Consider the following 20,728-nt stretch of genomic DNA (forward strand, 5'->3'; position numbering starts at 1 on the left):
GAATTTAGGATAACTTTAGACTTTTTTTTTACTAATGTGTATTAATAAAGCATAAATAACTTATATTTATATCAGGGTAACTTATATGTACTGGCTAAATTACATTCAATTAAGGGTAAATTTTGATCATTTTAAGATAACTTTATAGTGGATGTACAATATTTTATTGTACACCCGATTTTATTTTATTTTAGTTATATAATAGTGTACTTTTGTAGTTTTGTTTGTAAATAGATATTAATATTATTATTAACTTGAAATTATTGTTATTGAACTTAAATTATTTTTAATGAAGTGAAATTATTTTCACCAAACCAATTTTTTTATTTTATTTATTTATTTATTATTATTATTTTACTACTAGTCTATTATTTTTATTAACTAAATTAAATATATTATAAATGGATCTCGTTTTAAAGAAACTTTTGAAATGAATTTTATGATGGAAATTTAGTGATTACTTATATAATAGTGTACTTTCTGTAGTTTTATTTGTAAATAGTAGGGGTGAACTTGGTCTATTTTGGTGTAGTTTGAGTCCAAACCAAATCAATCAATCAATCAATCAAAGCCTTAATCCCAAAAGTGGGGTCGGCTAACATGAACCAAATTTGATTATTCCGTGTAGTCATCAACATAAATCTTTCTCCTCCATCCCTTACGATCCAAAACTTCATCCTCACGTAAATCCATGCACTTCATATCCTTCCTCACTCCTTCCAACCAAGTCATCTTTGGTCTCCCTCTTCCTCGTTTAATCCCTCCATGGTCCCACTCTTCCACTCTTCGCACCGGTGCACCCTCGGGTCTCCGTCTTACATGTCCAAACCAACGCAGACGATTTTCCCTTAATTTATCTACAATGCCCGCCACACCTACTTTCTTGCGAATAACCTCATTTCTGATTCTATCTCTTAAAGTGTTTCCACACATCCACCTTAACATGCGCATTTCCGTAACCTCCATCTTTTTAATATGCTCTTTCTTAGAAGCCCAACATTCTGTACCATAGAGCAACACTGGTCTTATGGCAGTCCTGTAGAATTTTCCCTTCAACTTTAAGGGAATGCTGCGGTCGCATAGCACTCCCGTGGCCGCTCTCCATTTAAGCCACCCTGACTTAATCCTGTGGGTCACGTCTTGATCAATGTCACCATTCTTCTGGATGATCGACCCTAGGTACTTAAAACATTCACTCATGGTCAAATCCTTTCCATCCAAACTCACCACTTCATTGCTTGTCCCCCTCTGAGTGCCAAAACGACATACCAAATATTCAGTCTTACTCCGACTTAGCTTAAACCCTCTAGATTCCAACCTTTGCCTCCATTGCTCCAACTTGACATTAACCCCATCCTTAGTCTCATCCACCAAAACGATATCATCTGCGAACAGCATACACCATGGAACCTCATCTTGAATTGGTCTAGTTAATTCGTCTAGAACCGTTGCAAAAAGAAAAGGGCTTAATGCAGACCCTTGATGCAATCCGATTGTAATAGGGAAATCTTTTGTCAACCCTCCGCATGTCCTCACATTTGTTGACACATCCCGATACATATCCTTAACTAGGTCTACATACCTTCGTGGGATACCTTTCTTCAACATTGCCCACCAAAGTATCTCTCTTGGCACCTTGTCATATGCCTTCTCTAAATCAATAAAGACCATATGAAGATCTTTCTTCTTTACCCTATAAAACTCCATCATTTGTCTTATCAAATGGATTGCCTCCATAGTAGATCTCCCAGGCATAAAACCAAATTGGTTATCTGAAATGCTTGTGCATGCCCTCAACCTTTGTTCAATCACCCTTTCCCACAACTTCATAGTATGGCTCATAAGCTTAATTCCTCGATAGTTAGAACAATCTTGAGCGTCTCCTTTGTTTTTATAAACCGGGACCAAGGTGCTCTTCCTCCAATCTTGTGGGATCCTTGTAGCCGTCCATATCTTGTTGAAAAGGTTTGTTAACCAATCAATACCAATCTTACCCAAACACCTCCACACCTCTATCGGTACCCCATCAGGGCCAACCGCCTTCTTAGGTTTCATCTTCCTCAGTGCAATCTCCACCTCTACTCTCCTAATCCTTCGCACATACTCCATGTTGATTTCTTCATCACTCATAGAGGTATCTCCTATCACAACTCCATTACTTCCATTAAATAATTCATCGAAGTACCCCTTCCACCTGTCCTTGATGCCCTCCTCTTGCACTAGGACCATTTGGTTCTTATCTTTGACACACTTCACCATGCCAATATCCTTCCTTGCCTCTTGTCTTCTCTTTGCCATCTTATAAATGATCCTTTCTCCCTCCTTGGAATCAAGCTTTTCATAAACCTCCTGATATGCCTTTTCTTTTGCTTGGCGAACAGCTGCCTTTGCCTTACTCTTAGCCTCCTTATACGCTGCAAAGGTTTCATCACTCCTACATTTTCCTAAGGCTTGATAGCATTCCCTTTTTTGCTTAATTACTGCTTTCACCTCTTCATTCCACCACGAAGTATCTCTCTGTACCGAAGTTCTTCCCCTTACTTCCCCTAAGACCTCTTTGGCCACTCTTAGGAAACAGTTCTTCATTCGTAACCAGGTCATGTCCGGATCCACCTCTCCATCCCAATCCGCTTCTTCAATTACCTTTTCTGTAAAAACCTTAGCTTTTGCATCCCTTAGGGTCCACCATCTTATCCTTGGTTCTTCTTGTCTAACTTTTTTCTTCGCCTTCTCTTTCAGACGAATAGTCATTACCAATAGCCGGTGTTGGGTGACCACACTCTCCCCTGGGATAACCTTACAGTTTATGCAACTTTGTCTATCTATGCTCCTTGTGAGCAGGAAGTCTATTTGAGTTGCATTTGCTCCATTCCGAAAAGTTATCAAGTGTGAATCCCTCTTCTTAAACCAAGTATTAGCCAAAATTAAATCATATGATTGGGCAAAATCCATAATAGCTTCACCACCGGCGTCCCTCTGCCCATACCCAAAGCCTCCATGGACACTCTCATAGCCATCTCGGCTCGCCCCAACGTGCCCATTTAGATCCCCTCCAATATATAACTTCTCTGAGTGGTGGACACCCTGCACCACCTCGTCTAGGTCCTCCCAAAATTGTCGTTTCTCTTCTGCATCTAAACCCACTTGGGGAGCATAAGCACTGATAACATTCACAATCTCCTTGCCACATAGCAACTTCAGCCTTATCAACCTATCGTTCTTCCGATAGACCTCGATCACCTCTTTTGCCAACCTCTCATCGAGAACCACACCAACTCCGTTCCTAGCTCCACCATTCCTTGTTCTGTGGCTCGTTTCTTGCCCAACATACCATACCTTATACCCCAAAACCAAGCCTCGAGCTCCTTCTCCTGTCCATCTTGTCTCTTGGAGGCACATGATGTTCACGCGTCGTCTTTTCATTACTTCTACCAATTCTGCTGATTTTCCCGTAAGAGACCCCACATTCCAAGAACCAATCCGCAAACTAAATTCTTTTCTCCCACGCTCCCTCCTGATCCCAACTCCAAGTCCTTGATTATTTGACACCACAATTGGGCAATATGGCGCGTCGCTTCTGGGCGACGACCTAGCAACCCTTACATACTTATCACTGCACCCGGGTCTGGGAAGTGCAGCGCGTCGCTCAGTAGGGAACGCCCCAATGGCACACCCTTGCTCATTTGACACCACACTCGGGCAATGTGGCGCGTCGCTTCTGGGCGACGACCTAGCAACCCTTGCATACTTATCACTACACCCGGGTCTAGGAAGTGCAGCGCGTCGCTGAGTAGGGAACGCCCCCACGAAAATATCTGTTTGGCTCATGTCATGGGATGTGACGAAGTTTTATACTGGCTGTCACTGGCCTACCGTAACCCTCCTCCTTTATCCAGGCTTGGGACTGGCAGCGGGAAACCCACTGGCGGAGTTTGGTCAATTTTTCAAACCAAACCAAACCATAATAGTATTGAAACCGAACCAAACTGTAGACGTCGCTTGAAGTGCGCCTACGTAAAAGCATGTGGTGAATATGCTTGACACTCATAGGAAGTGGGAATTGACATATACGATTAGGGACAAGGAAAGTAGGGAGCCGCCAACAAGTTTTTAAGGAACTTGTAAATCGTTCACGGATCATAAAAGGCAACCATGATAAAGGGACAACGATAGGCAACAACGATTGACCCGTGAAGGTTACACCCCATTCATAATCCATGAAATTACTAACTCCATATGGTTCGGAACCACGAAAGACGGATCGGGGATGATGGTACGAAGTGAGTCATGGAGTCACATTCGCCCGTATTGGCCTTTACTCGATTCTTATAGTGAAAAGTGATTCCTGCGATCTCAAAGGCATACAAACAAAATATTCAATTTGCTCCAAACTATTATTAAGCTAAATTGGTTGAATATTAATGCAATATATAATTCTAAAATATTTGTGATCACTTCAATTAACAACAAGATTAAAAAGGAACCTAAACCGGTTGTCCAAATTATCTTATTAGGCGTGATTTTCAATTACATATTCCCTTTAAATATGCAATATGGTTATCATAATAACAATAGAATAAACATTAATATTGGAAGCAATTTAACAATAATAGCGTTAGTCAAATCAAATATAAAGTAACCCTAATCATGATACTAGCAATATTAAAATAAAATAAGAGTAATTAAATTAATTAATTACTCACATTCTACGCGTTCCTTTAAATTGCTACATCATGAATAAACTGTTAATAACTTCAATGAAAATATAAATCAAATGAAAATTAAATTAAAGTAGAGTTGATTTGGTCCAAACCATCAGTCAATTATACCTTTCACGCCTTGGTTTAAATATAGAACTTTGGGTATTGTATGAACTCCTTGGAGTGCTTAATTAGGGAAAGTATTTTGAGAAAATAGGATGGCTAGTATTTAGGCTAAAGAGGGAGAAGAGAATTATTTTATGATCAATCTTGTTGATCATTGAAAAAGGGAAGATATGAGATCTATTTATAGAGAAAAAATAGGGGTCAAAGAATCAAGAAAAGATCGAGTTCGAATCGGATTAAAACTCTTGCGATAGACAACAGTTTTTGTGGTATTTTTTTTATCATATCTTTTGATCCAGAAATTAGAGTAAGATGAATAAGATATCGTTGGAAAGATCTTGTAGTCTACTTTCTAACCCAATTAGAATCAGATTAAAATATTTTATATAATAAAAGATATGGCCGAAATAGTGAGACGGTGTCAGTTTTGGATAGAGTTTGACATTTTATTCATATCTTTTCCGTTATAGCTCGGAATTGATATTATAATATATCATTGGAAAGATAATTTCAAGGGCTATCCAACAATATAAAATTTGGATAAAAACTATATGGTACTAAAATAATATTTGTCTATCTTTGAATGTCTTTCAATTCGGATAGAAATAGGATTTTCAAAAAGAAAAGTTTCATTCAATTTCAAACTCTTTAATTTTATCTTTTCAAAACGGATAATTAAGATCTTTTAGAAACTTATAGAAGCTTCCAATTAATCCTAATTGTTTTAGGAATGGGATTAAATAATTTGGACCCTCCACATGATCATTGGGTCGTAGGTAAGGTGGGCTTAGGTTCGGTTTGGGCTCGACTTAATATTTTGGCCATAACTTATTCGTTATAACTCGGATTTGGGCTTATAATACATCGTTGGGAAGCTCTTTTAAAATCCCCATCCAATTATTCAATCATTGGACCAAGATTATGGACCAAAATAAAGTGGCTTAAACGTTTTTATAAAAAGGACACGAAATGAATGATTTTAAAGGACACGAAATGAATTATTTTAGGTTGAAAGGCACGAAAAGAGGAAAATAAGTTATGGTTTGGGGAAATGGGCTAGGAATTGGGTTGGTTTATGAAATGGAAATATGGATTTAAGCACTATAAGATTAAATACTCAACCCGACCAATAATGGCGGTGAAAGGTTGTTCATCATCGGGTTTGGTTTTGGGGAGACATTTTTAGGTGTCTACAGAAGCCCCAACTTTGACTGAGTTTGTAGAAACGTCAGTTTCGAAAATGATAGTCAAAGTAGCCGATAGGGACGGAGAATGATTTAAGACGTTCTGCGATCCTAAATCATTTTGTATACGCCGATACCTGCAGAAAAATGTTATTTCTACAGATAAAAGAGTAAAGGGATAGAATGCGTATCTGACACTAGTGTATCGGTGACAAATGAGTTTGGTATTTTCCTATGCTTGAAGGAATCCACTGGATGATGTTTGTTGAAATGCTTTCCATGCTTGAGGAAAGCCGACAGATGAGTTTGGTAGCTTTCGAAGCCTGAAGAAACCTACCGGATGACACTTTCCATGCTTGAGGAAAGTCGACATATGATTTTGGCGTTTTTCTATGCTTGAAGAAATCCACCGATAATGCTTTCCATGCTTGAGGAAAGCCGACAAAGGAATTTGGCGATTTTCTATGCTTGAAGAAATCCACCGGATAATACTTTCCATGCTTGAGGAAAGTCGACAAATGATGAGATTGCAAGTCTCTGTGTATCGAGAACCTTGCATCATGAAATGATGGTGGTTCGATTGTCCCCGAACGTGGGCTGTAGAGTGTCCGCTTGTCCCCGGACGTGGGCTGTAGTTGGTTCGCTTGTCCCCGAACGTGGGCTGTAATTGGTTCGCTTGTCCCCGAACGTGGGCTGTAGATGGTTCGCTTGTCCCCGGACGTGGGCTGTAGATGGTCCACTTGTCCCTGGACGTGGGCTGTAGATGGTCCGCTTGTCCCCGGACATGGGCTGTAGATGGTCCGCTTGTCTCCGGACGTGGGTTGTAGTTGGTTCGCTTGTCCCCGAACGTGGGCTGTAGATGAGACCTGCAAAAATAAATTTGTCAATGGACTCGTATATATTGTGATTGACTTAACCACTGACTTGACCAAGTTTGACTTGATGTGACATGACATGTGTATGACTTGTGAGTGTGTGTGTATATGTGTGTGTGCAGACACAAGCAAACGAAGATGTAAAAGCAAAAATTTTCCGTCAATTTTTGTCATGAGTGGAGGGTATCGACTTTCTCCCGAAAAAGAAAGATGTGAAAACTGAACTTTTATTTTCGAACTTCCCTCGATGAGAAATTTTTGAAAAAGATTTTTTTTTTTTTTTTAAACTTCCCCAAAAGAAAAGACGCGAAAAAAAGGAAAGAAGTTTTGAACTTCCTCGTTGAGCAAGACAAAACGAATCGCATGGATTGGATTGCTTTTCTTGAAAGTAATGTATGCATGATGCATGTCCTTAGGCCAGGAGGCTAAGGACAATTACATCATGTGACACGATGAATGAACTTAGACCATGGAGCTAAGCATCATTTATGGTGTAAAGAAACGATCTTGAACGTCACTTAGGTCTGAAAGCTAAGCACGTATACAGATGAAGTGATTATTGCATAATGAACGTTGCTTAGGTCAAGGAGCTAAGCACGATATGCTTTGTATGATTAAAAATTATTGATATATAAATGTTTCTCAGCACATTATGCGATGCATGAAACAATGAATATTGCTCAGGTCAGGAAGCTAAGCAAGTATACAATGTTTCTTCCAATGAATATATAAATGTTTCTCAGCACATTATGCGATGCATTGACCCTCCACATGATCATTGGGTCGTAGGTAAGGTGGGCTTAGGTTCGGTTTGGGCTCGACTTAATATTTTGGCCATAACTTATTCGTTATAACTCGGATTTGGGCTTATAATACATCGTTGGGAAGCTCTTTTAAAATCCCCATCCAATTATTCAATCATTGGACCAAGATTATGGACCAAAATAAAGTGGCTTAAACGTTTTTATAAAAAGGACACGAAATGAATGATTTTAAAGGACACGAAATGAATTATTTTAGGTTGAAAGGCACGAAAAGAGGAAAATAAGTTATGGTTTGGGGAAATGGGCTAGGAATTGGGTTGGTTTATGAAATGGAAATATGGATTTAAGCACTATAAGATTAAATACTCAACCCGACCAATAATGGCGGTGAAAGGTTGTTCATCATCGAGTTTGGTTTTGGGGAGACATTTTTAGGTGTCTACACAAACCAAACTATAATAATACGGTTTGGTGCAGTTTGGTTTGCGGTTTATACTGAAACGATATTTTTTTTTCTTCAAATTGCCAAATAATACTTCATTAACTTATAATAAAGTTTATATAATTAGCCCAACGGATTAAATTATATTATAAATTTTTCAATAAAAATAGCAATTATTATTTTTTTTTAATATATTATAATTACCCATTTGTGTCTCCCCAAAACCAAACCCAGTGATGAATACCTTTCACGTTGAATCATAATCGAATGAAGTGAAAGTGTGGAAAGTCTAGTGTTGCGGATAGTTTTAATTCTTTTCTCTTCTCTCTTTCTTTGAAAACTTATTTTAAGAAAACAGCCAACCCAGTTTGGTTGGTCCATGATATGGGTCCAATAGTAGTGTAGTTGGATGGGGCTTGCAAAGACCTTTCCAACGATATATTATAAGCCCAATTCCGATGAATATTGAGGAAGTTATGACCAATTTACTAAACTGGGCCCGGTTTGAGCCTTATATACGGCCCAATGATCTAGGGGAGGGCCTAATATGATTTATCATTCCTAATGCAATTAGGAATGGTTTTAGTCTTCTAGAATCTTCTAGAAGGTTCTTTTCATTCCTAATTCAATTAGCATTGATCAATTGACTTTTGTTGACTTTTCAGAGTTTTAATCAAAATCAAATAGCATTTTCGAGGAAATTATATGATTTTATCCTCCAGTACGGTAAACTTATCTGATTTTCGAAAACGCGTTGGAAATAAGTTTGGCGCCTAACCCCAGGCCTTGGCGCCTGGAACCAGGCCTGGCGCTAGTGTTGGTGCCTGACGCCAGTTAGCCAAGGGTGGCGCCAGCTATGTTTTTATGCGCCAGACTCTGTTTTGTTAATTTTATCTTTTTGGCTGATTTTCTCTATAAATAACGTATTAAAACTCCGTTTTCGATAATCAGTTTTCATCAATTCATATTTCAATTCACCAACTCTCATCAAGATTTTCTTGATTATTTTCTCTCCCTCTCTTTTTCTAAACTAGCCTTTTCTCAAATACAAAATTCTGCATTCGCAAGACTTAGATACGCCTAGCCATATTCGAAGTTGCCTTCGCCCTAGACGTGAAAGGTTTAATTTCTGAGGGTTTGGTCCCAAATCTCTATTTCAATTATTTAATTTAATTATTTTGATTTATTATTTTCCTTGAAGTTACTAACGTGTGTATTTTGTTATTAGAAAGAGGTACGAAGCATCAAAGTAAGTGCTTTAATGGTTTTAATTGATATTATGATGTAGAAATCATGTTTATATTGTTATTATGATATTCCTAGTATCATGTCTAGGGTAATTTTAATATTAAATATGATTGTTGCGATGCTTCCTATATTCTTCCTAATATTTATGATTGTTAGTATCATGTTAGGGTTAAAGATTTGATTTTTAATGCTTAGTGACATGCTAGGGTTTGTTATTAATCTTGTTAGTATCATGCCTAGGATTCTGCTATTATTATTATGCTTTAATATTAACATGAACATGATTATGATTATAATTGTTATAATTTATGATGATTATATTATTATTATTATTTCGATGATGATTATTTTATTTATGATTCTTATTGTTATGATTATAATTTTATTATTCATGATATTATTATTATGTTTCTTGATATTTATTGTTATTGCTTGATCACACCTTTATGCATGTTTAAAGAGAATTTGTACTTGTAATCACGCTTAATAAGATAATTAATAATCTTGTTAGGGTTAATATGATTATAATTCAAGTGATCGCCAATAATAGATTTATTTGTGCATTAAATTCAACCAACATAGATTAAACAGATTTAGGGTTAATCCTATTGATTGCATGTTAATTAAAAAGCGCACATGAATACGATTAGAATAAAGTAGAGGCCTATTTTTAGGGCAGGTTCAATCTCTTTTAGGTTGGATTTGTACCTTCATCCCCGAACCCTTATTTGGTTCTAGACCTTATGGAGTTGACGATCTCTTGGATCGTTAAGGGGTGTAACCTTCACCCTGTGAACGGTTTACAAGTTCCTAAAACTTGTTAGCGACTCTTTTGCTCTATCTTCTTCCCTTTTGGACGCCACCGTACTTTAGTGTATGAACACAGTGGGGTTCGAGCTAGTGGGATTAAAGCTTGAAATTTATTCCCTACAGTTTTTGGCGACTCCACTGGGGAGGATTTCTATTTTAATTCCTGAATTTGTTTCGGCAATGATTTAGAATGAGTGGATGAGACTCGAAAAGTTCTAAGTATTTCATGTGCGTAATTTTGATTTACATTATTTTCATATGCATAAAAAAGATCTCATTGGAAAGACCATCCATAATGAGTTAAAAACATAGGATTTTACACGTAGGAAATTTGAGAAATATCTTTCACAACTAGGACTGAAATAACACCGCGCGAAACCGGAAAATTTTATCGAGCACAGAAAGCTACTGAGGCATGTGGGAAGTAGCGTCAGGGGCCAGAGCTTGGCGCCAGTGTTTTAGTTGTAGCGCCAAACTCCAGTATTGGCGCCAGGAGCTACAGTTAAAATCTGGCGCCAGTCTCTGATTGCTGGCGCCAATTTTCCCCAATACCGAGCCAGAAATATGCGTTCTAATTTTGACCGGTTTTTCGTATTGTTTGCTCGATCCTACTTCCTGATTGAATTTTTTCTCACTTTTCTGAAACCCATATGTGTTCTACATATGGACATAACCCTCTGGGAATTCATGCTCCATCTACCCGATTGAACGCTCTGTGCAACAAAGGGTACATCCGAGATGTTGAATTCACCAAACCATGGAAGCGAGTTTTTTCTAAAACTCACGGTGTCCCATCCACTCGCGCCAACCCTTCACGGTTAGGCTTCCGCCGCGGTGCATCCGGACAATTAATCATGGACCCCTTTTGACTAAACCATATCCCAAACTTTAGAGAACTAGAGCCATGGTTAAGTTGCGAACTCATTGCATCATATTGTGCCTACTTGACTAAGTGTGCATTATTTGTTGTGCATATATATTCTATGTTTTTTCTTAACCGTTTGTTGACTTGTGTTGAGACTAAAAAAATTAATGACTTAATGAACTTTGCCTATTTAATTTAATAATTAATTAATTTGAGTCATTAAAGTCTAATATTTTAATCGGAATTGACCTAGTACGACTTTAGGCATACCCCAATTGACTAATAACACCGAAAACAGTCCCAGATCGAAGCTCCAATATTGGTGCCAAGGTCTGAGCTGTAGCGCCACATTATGGAGTGTAGCGCCTGACGACAGCTCTGTCGTCTAGCGCTAAGCTCTACGATGTGACGCCAGTCCTGTCGTTTGGCCGACAGTTCGGATTATTGGTTGGGTCAAAATTTAGAGTCTGATTAATCAGTTTGCTAATTAATTCGGTTAAACTTTGCTGTCAATAGTACTTATTTGAGTCGATGATCGAGTCTAGTCACATAGTCTAGCCACTTGGTCATGACACGAGTCTTAACATGCCACCTACACTCACTAGTATTAGCACACACTTCGAGTGCACATTACCATGACCATGTCTTAGGTTCATGCATGAGTCGGTTTTTTCCGTCATTTGATTTGGGGGGTAATTCTATTCCTAATTCTTCATATCCCTCCACCTCCATCATTCTTCTTTCACATTCTATACCATCTTTCTTCACTTCCTCCATCCATTGCATGTTGAATAAAGTTTGAGTCAAATAATTAACAATAAGTATCCCCAAATTCCTTTTCCACAGTACTTGGTCAAGGAGAGAAGGGTGATTAATCAAGGACAACCTCTTTATTCAGGTTTCGCTTTTTGATAAACCGATTCGTCAAAAGAGGAAGGCTAAGAAGATAATGGCAACTCAAGAAGAAGTCAATGATCTTAAGAACCAACTGGCTACCGTGACTGAGACACTGAAGCTTCTCGCACTCAAGATCGATGACCCCGTGAAGCAACAACAGATATACCTCATGCAAGAGAGCCTAAGCAAGTTGTATAGCGATTACAAGTTTCAAGAGCTTACATCACAAGGGGTCTCGGTGGACAAAGATTTTCTTCCGCAGAAGTTCAATGCCAACGACATCCCAAAATTCAAGGAAACGGATAATCCTTACTTTCATCTAAGAGCTTTTGAAACCATAATGAGTATTAAGGGCATCGATAAGAAGGTTTTTCCCTCTCTGTTTTCACTATCTCTTGAAACCGTTTGCCAACAATGGTACTTCTCCCTTGACAAGGAGAAAACCTCTACCTGGGAATCGATAGTAAACGCTTTCGTTGATAGGTACAAGTGCAATATTCAAGTTGAAACCGATCATAGACAACTTGAGATGCTAAGACAAAAAGAGAATGAAGGCTTTACTTCTTTCTTTAATAAATGGAGGGAAACTTCCGCCAAGATGATTGAGGTCCCCACCGAAAAGGAGTCTGTGAGGATGTTTATCAAGAATCTTCAAGAGAAGTATTCGAAGCACTTAAAATATCAACACAACTTGAATACTTTCAAGGCCGTTTATGACATCGGAATTGAAATCGAAGACGACCTCGCAAAGCAAAAAGCTACTAAAAATAGTAACCACGGTGGCTGAAAAGTAAAGAAGAACGACAATCCTTCTTCTTCCGAAAACGCCCACTCTAGTAATAATGTTAGTACCTTTGACCATAATGGTGTCTTAGCCATGGACAATCAAGGATCTAAAAGGAAACCCAGGCGAGAGTTTACATCCATTGGAATGACCTACGATGTTGCTTTCGATCGTCTCTATGATCGAGGATTAATCAAACCTATTGGCCCTACTGAGGATCCAACACCAGAAAATCGATCTTCGAGATGGAATCCAAACTCCTACTGCAAGTACCATCGAGGGCGCGGTCATACTACTAATGAATGCTACAGGTTTCAAAACCTCATTCAAGATCTCATAGTGGCAAATAAGATCCCATTGCCTCTAGCTAGCGAGAAGACTGGGTGATGATGAAGCGAATGACACAAGATAAGAGGCGAGCTTCAACGACAAGATTTCGTGACCTCTTTTTTCTATTTCTTTTTCATTCTTTCCTTTCCCCAATAAGTCTAGCATAGGCACCTTTTTATTCTCCTTAGATTTATTTTGTAGGATCAAATATATTTTTCTTTTAATAAAAATGAGCATTTATTTCCTTGCATATGATCATTTCATTGCATTGCACAAATAAAAAAAAAATTGTCGAATAACTTTGAAGGATAAGAACACGTCTCAGATTGCGTCTCTTATCGAGTGCTCGGTACCGTGCCTGAGAAACATGAATGCCAAGTGAGTGATAGACCGCATGATCGGGATTACCCACACTTATAAAAATAAAATAAATGCTAAAGCAAAAAGAGCTAAAAAAGAGTAGGAACTCAAGCATAAAAATACAAAGATTCAAAAGCAAGGTTGCACACCTTGGGGGCTTATCTAGGGTCTTGAGCCTTTATCCCCTTCTTCTTTCAAACCTTTAGCCTAACCACGTTACAACCCTTGAAAGACCTTTTTGAGGTATACACACTTGTGCGAGGTTTGGCTAGAGCTACGTTCGGCCTGATTCCTAACGGATACGTAGGCAACCTCACATCGAGGTGCGGCCGTAATAAACATGCATTCATATTCACATTCACACACTTGCACCATGATTATATCAAGGATCCCCTATGCTCATCCTTATCTACTTAGAGCTAGAATTGGGGGCTTGATCCCTACATCATTAGCTTACCTAGCCTAAGAGTCACCACCATTTGACTCTTTTCAATATATTTCTCCACACACTTAGCTCTTGCGGCCTAACTTTAGTGTCAATTTCACACACTGCACAGATACATGACCAAATATACTTCCCTTAGGAACCCTTTGTCATGAAATCTTAACGTAACGCTGAATCATGCCTTGTCATATCAACATCGTTTATCCATCATCACTACATCGAAGTATGAAGTACTTAGCCTCCGTGCCTAAGTTACCCAAATACTTTCATCATTGAGTCAACCATTGAGATAGCCTATGATGGATTAATCCTTGCACCTTGAGAGACAGTATCAAACAACATCTGACTAAGCTCATTCAACATGCACCTTCAAACTTCGCTTCTTCTTTTTCACGTCTTTCTTTTTCGGGAGAAAGTCGGTACCCTCCACAAAAATGACGGAAAATTTTTGCTCTTTTGCATTTTCGAGTCGCACGATCACATTACAAATGCACACACGATTCATGTACACATTGAGTCATGTCGTGTCATATCACTTTGATTTGAAGTCTAACACATGTGTCAAACAGTTTGAGTCGAGTCAACCTCGAGTCAGTCGATCATATCGAGTCAAGTTTATACCTTGAGTCGTGTCAAGTCAATAAGTCAAGCAATGCTAAACCTTAGGTCAACCCTAAGATAATTAAAGAGATTGGCAAAGTTCTATAGTAAAAAATAAATACAGGTGCAGCAGAATATGGAAGACCCTATCACAGCTTTCGGCGACAGAGTCAATTCTTGGCGCCAAAGATATTTCAGCAGCGACAGAGCTTGAAGCCTCTCAGAAAGGTGATTTCAACCTCATGCAGCAACTTCGGGTTCCTTGGTACGCTAGTTAGCCCCTATAAGCAATTTGACATGATTAAGTAGTCAGTTTGATTACAATCGCAATAAGTGATTGACCTGATGAAAGATCGTCTCACTTAGCTTAAGCGCCTAAGTATTGGCTCATTACAAGCACCAAAGCATCGGTTCAAAAGCAAGCACTTAAACGACAATGTTTCCAAATATGGATTGTCGCGCATTCTGATTAAACGACAAAGTTTTCCAAAAATTGGATTGTCATCACCAACTGACAATATTTCCAAAAATGGATTGTCGTGCATCTTCTTCAACGACAATTTTTTCCAATATTGGATTGTCATCTCTGGCAAAGTTTCCAAGCGTGGATTGTCGTGCTCCTTCTTTGTTTGGCAAGTTTTTCCAAGTTCGGATTGTCATACATTCACAGATCGTTGGCAAGTTTTCCGAGATTGGATTGTCATATACCCAGTTCCCTATGGAAAAATTTCCCAAAGGATTGTCGTAGGTCTTTACTCATCATAAATTTCGGCAAAGGTTCCTCAACATGGATTGTCATTCATTTTAATAAGTGGCAAATTTTCCCGAAGTGGATTGTCGGCCTACTCTTTTTTGCAAATATTCCAAGACGCGGATTGTCAATTGTGGCAATAATTTCCTAAAAGGATTGTCGCATAGCGTTGGCAAATTTCCAAGGCGGATTTCTTTCAAGAGTTATATTCCAAGACATGGATTGTCGATCGTAGCAAAATTCTTATGAAAGATTGTTACGAAGCATTGGCAACTTTTCCAAAAAAATGGATTTTGGCAAATTTTCCGAGATACGGATTGTCGCTTCATCATGGCAACATTTCCAAGGATGGATTGTTACGTGGCATTGACAACTTTCCCTAAATCGGATTGTCATACATCATACAAAAGTTGTGTTGGCAACTATTCCTAAAATAAAAGAGGATTGTCGATGTAGACACCCATTTGTGTCTCCCCAAAACCAAACCCAGTGATGAATACCTTTCACGTCGAATCATAATCGAATGAAACGAAAGTGTGGAAAGGTCTAGTGTTGCGGAAAGTTTTTGTTTCTTTTCTCTTCTTTCTATTTTTGAAAACTTTATTTTAAGAAAACAGCCAATCCAGTTTGGTTGGTCCATGATATGGGTCCAATAGTAGTGTAGTTGGATGGGGCTTGCAAAGACCTTTCCAACGATATATTATAAGCCCAATTCCGATGAATATTGAGGAAGTTATGGCCAATTTACTAAACTGGGCCCGGTTTGAGCTTTATGTACGGCCCAATGATCTAGGGGAGGGCCTAATATGATTTATCATTCCTAATGCAATTAGGAATGGTTTTAGTCTTCTAGAATCTTCTAGAAGGTTCTTTTCATTCCTAATTCAATTAGCATTGATAAGTTGACTTTGTTGACTTTTCAGAGTTTTAATCAAAATCAAATAGCATTTTCGAAGAAATTATATTATTTTATCCTCCAGTACGGGAAATTTATCAGATTTTCGAAAACGCGTTGAAATCAAGCTTGGCGTCCAACCCCAGGCCTTGGCGCCTAGAAACTACGCTAGCCATTGGTGCCTGGCGCCAGCTAGCCAGGGTTGGCGCCAACCTCGTTTTGCGTGCGTCAGACTCTGTTTTGTTAAATTATCTTTTTTGGCTGATTTTCTCTATAAATATCGTATCAAAAATTTCGTTTTCATTCACCTACAATCATTCATCATCTACATCTATCATTCACAAGTTTTAATTAACATTCATCTTTCTTTCTTACTTTGTTTTCATACAAAATTCCGCATTCGCAAGATCTAGAAACAACTAGCCATATTCGAAGTTGCCTTCGCTCTAGACGTGCAAGGTTTAATTTCTGAGGGTTTGGTCCCAAATCTCTATTTCAATTATTTAATTTAATTGTTTTGATTATTATTTTTCCTTGAAGTTACTAACGTGTATATTTTGTTATTAGAAAGAGGTACGAGGCATCAAAGTAAGTACTTTAATGGTTTTTATTGATGTAGAATTCATGTTACATTGTTATTATGATATTCCTAGTATCATGTCTAGGGTAATTTTAATATTGAATATGATTGCTATGATGCCTTTTATTCTTTTCCTAATATTTATGCTTGTTAGTATCATGTTAGGGTTAAAGATTTGATTTTTATTGCTTAGTGACATGCTACGGTTTGTTATTAACCTTGTTAGTATCATGCCTAGGATCTTGCTTTTGTTATGCTTTAATATTAACATGAACATGAACATGATTATAATTGTTATAATTTATGATGATTATGAATATTATTATTTTGATAACGATTATAATTATTGTTATGATTATTTATTATGTTTCTTGATATTTATTGCTTGATCACACCTTTATTGCATGTTTAAAGGGAATTTGGTACTTGTAATCGCGTTTAATAAGATAATTAATAATCTTGTTAGGGTTAATGTGATTATAATTCAAGTGATCGCCAATAATAGTTTATTTGTGCATTACTGTTCAACCAACATAGATTAAACAGGTTTAGGGTTAATCCTATTGATTGTATGTTAGTCAGAAAGCGCACATGAATACGAGCAGAATAAAGTAGAGGTCTATTATTAGGGCAGGTTCAATCTCTTTTAGGTTGGATTTGTACCATCATCCCCGAACCCTTATTTGGTTCATGACCTTATGGAGTTGACGATCTCTTGGATCGTTAAGGGGTGTAACCTTCACCTCGTGAACGGTTTACAAGTTCCTAAAAAACTTGTTGGCGAATCTTTTGCTCTATCTTCTTCCCTTTTGGACGCCACCGTACTTTAGTGTATGATCATAGTGGGGTTCAAGCTAGGGGGATTAACGCTTGAAATATTCCCTACAGTCGACATACTGGTTCACAAGCAGCAAAGCGCCGACGTACTGGCATAGCAAACATTAAGAAGCAGTGATCTTTTCGAAGACTATCACAGCGGAAATTGGAGACATATCAAAAAGAAGCTCTTTGTTCAGAGATGAGTGAACAACGAAACAACAAGGTGGCGTTCCCTAGATTGTGGAGAGTTGTCACAAACAACCGAGGATTGTTTCAAGAGAAGCAATCTTCGATGGTATTCCCTTAGATGTGGAATATTATCAATGCGGATGAGGATTGTTTCAAGAGAAGCAATCTTCGATGGTATTCCCTTGGACATGGAATATTATCATATCGGAGGAGGATCGTTTCAGGCGAAGCAATCTTCTAATTTGGAAGCAGTTACAGGCGTAGCGGTTTTCAAGCGGGATGGCATTCTCTAGCTTGCAGGAGGTCATCAAAACAAATCGGTTACTTTCAGAGACGTGTGCTCGACGGTACAAGATACGCGTTTCTTAACTCTTTTATCTGTTTAACTAACGCTAGTTTAGCAGACATCGGCGTTACAAGATTGATTTAGGATCGCAGAACGTTCTGAATCATTCTCCGTCCCTATCGATACTTTGACTTTTGTTTTCGAAACTTGCGTTTCTCCAAAATCAGTCAAAGTGGGGGCTTCTATAGACACCCATTTGTGTCTCCCCAAAACCAAACCCAATGATGAGTACCTTTCACGTTGAATCATAATCGAATGAAGTGAAAGTGTGGAAAGTCTAGTGTTGCGGATAGTTTTAATTCTTTTCTCTTCTCTCTGTTTTTGAAAACTTATTTTAAGAAAACAGCCAATCCAGTTTGGTTGGTCCATGATATGGGTCCAATAGTAGTGTAGTTGGATGGGGCTTGCAAAGACCTTTCCAACGATATATTATAAGCCCAATTCCGATGAATATTGAGGAAGTTATGGCCAATTTACTAAACTGGGCCCGGTTTGAGCCTTATATACGGCCCAATGATCTAGGGGAGGGCCTAATATGATTTATCATTCCTAATGCAATTAGGAATGGTTTTAGTCTTCTAGAATCTTCTAGAAGGTTCTTTTCATTCCTAATTCAATTAGCATTGATAAATTGACTTTTCAGAGTTTTAATCAAAATCAAATAGCATTTTCGAGGAAATTATATGATTTTATCCTCCAGTACGGTAAACTTATCCGATTTTCGAAAAAGCGTTGGAAATAAGCTTGGCGCCTAACCCCAGGCCTTGGCGACTGGAACCAGGCCTGACGCTAGCCATTGGCCAGTGGCGCTAGTGTTGGTGCCTGGCGCCAGTTAGCCAAGGGTGGCGCCAGCTCTGTTTTTATGCGCCAGACTCTGTTTTGTTAATTTTATCTTTTTGGATGATTTTCTCTATAAATAACGTATTAAAACTCCGTTTTCGATAATCAGTTTTCATCAATTCATATTTCAATTCACCAACTCTCATCAAGATTTTCTTGATTATTTTCTCTCCCTCTCTTTTTCTAAACTAGTATTTTCTCAAATACAAAATTCCGCATTCGCAAGACTTAGATACGCCTAGCCATATTCGAAGTTGCCTTCGCCCTAGACGTGAAAGGTTTAATTTCTGAGGGTTTGGTCCCAAATCTCTATTTCAATTATTTAATTTAATTATTTTGATTTATTATTTTCCTTGAAGTTACTAACGTGTGTATTTTGTTATTAGAAAGAGGTACGAAGCATCAAAGTAAGTGCTTTAATGGTTTTAATTGATATTATGATGTAGAAATCATGTTTATATTGTTATTATGATATTCCTAGTATCATGTCTAGGGTAATTTTAATATTAAATATGATTGTTGCGATGCTTCCTATATTCTTCCTAATATTTATGATTGTTAGTATCATGTTAGGGTTAAAGATTTGATTTTTAATGCTTAGTGACATGCTAGGGTTTGTTATTAATCTTGTTAGTATTATGCCTAGGATCCTGCTATTATTATTATGTTTTAATATTAACATGAACATGATTATGATTATAATTGTTATAATTTATGATGATTATATTATTATTATTATTATTTCGATGATGATTATTTTTTTTATGATTATTATTGTTATGATTATAATTTTATTATTCATGATATTATTATTATGTTGCTTGATATTTATTGTTATTGTTTGATCACACCTTTATGCATGTTTAAAGAGAATTTGTACTTGTAATCACGCTTAATAAGATAATTAATAATCTTGTTAGGGTTAATATGATTATAATTCAAGTGATCGCCAATAATAGTTTATTTGTGCATTAAATTCAACCAACATAGATTAAACAGGTTTAGGGTTAATCCTATTGATTGCATGTTAATTAAAAAGCGCACATGAATACGATCAGAATAAAGTAGAGGCCTATTATTAGGGCAGGTTCAATCTCTTTTAGGTTGGATTTGTACCTTCATCCCCGAACCCTTATTTGGTTCTAGACCTTATGGAGTTGACGATCTCTTGGATCGTTAAGGGGTGTAACCTTCACCCTGTGAACGGTTTACAAGTTCCTAAAACTTGTTGGCGACTCTTTTGCTCTATCTTCTTCCCTTTTGGACGCCACCGTACTTTAGTGTATGAACACAGTGGGGTTCGAGCTAGTGGGATTAAAGCTTGAAATTTATTCCCTACACTAATAACGGCTATGTCTAAGCATTATAATCAGCCACGTCTTCACTTCACCTCCCCCTTAAACCAAATTATTGAGTACAAGACAACCTAAAACCAAAAGAAAACAACTAAAAAAACCAAGAGCATGCTGTCTGAATTGCCACTACTACTGATCAACTTCTTCCTTTCACCACTAAGACTCGTTGGGTGGGGCCCACATAAGAAAAATCCACTTGAATTTTGAAATGGGTTGTAATCTGAGTAGTTTTTTAATTTAAGGGGTGGTAAAATAAAATAAAAAATTAAACGGGTGGTTATTTAGAAAATGGATATATTTTAGGGTGGCAATTTAAAAAATTTCCTATAAAAATAAAAAATAAATAAAATAAAAGGAATGCAAATGACATTAAATACTACTCAAGATCACATTCATTTTTATTGGCCATTATTAGGAGTTACTAGGAATTTAATAATTGATTGGAAAATTTTTAAATTACCACCCAAAAATGTATCCATTTTTAAAATAACCACCCGTTTAAATTTATATTTTATTTTACCAC

Source organism: Chenopodium album, chromosome 8, assembly GCF_948465745.1.
Source record: "Chenopodium album chromosome 8, dcCheAlbu1.1, whole genome shotgun sequence".
NCBI lineage: Eukaryota > Viridiplantae > Streptophyta > Magnoliopsida > Caryophyllales > Amaranthaceae > Chenopodium > Chenopodium album.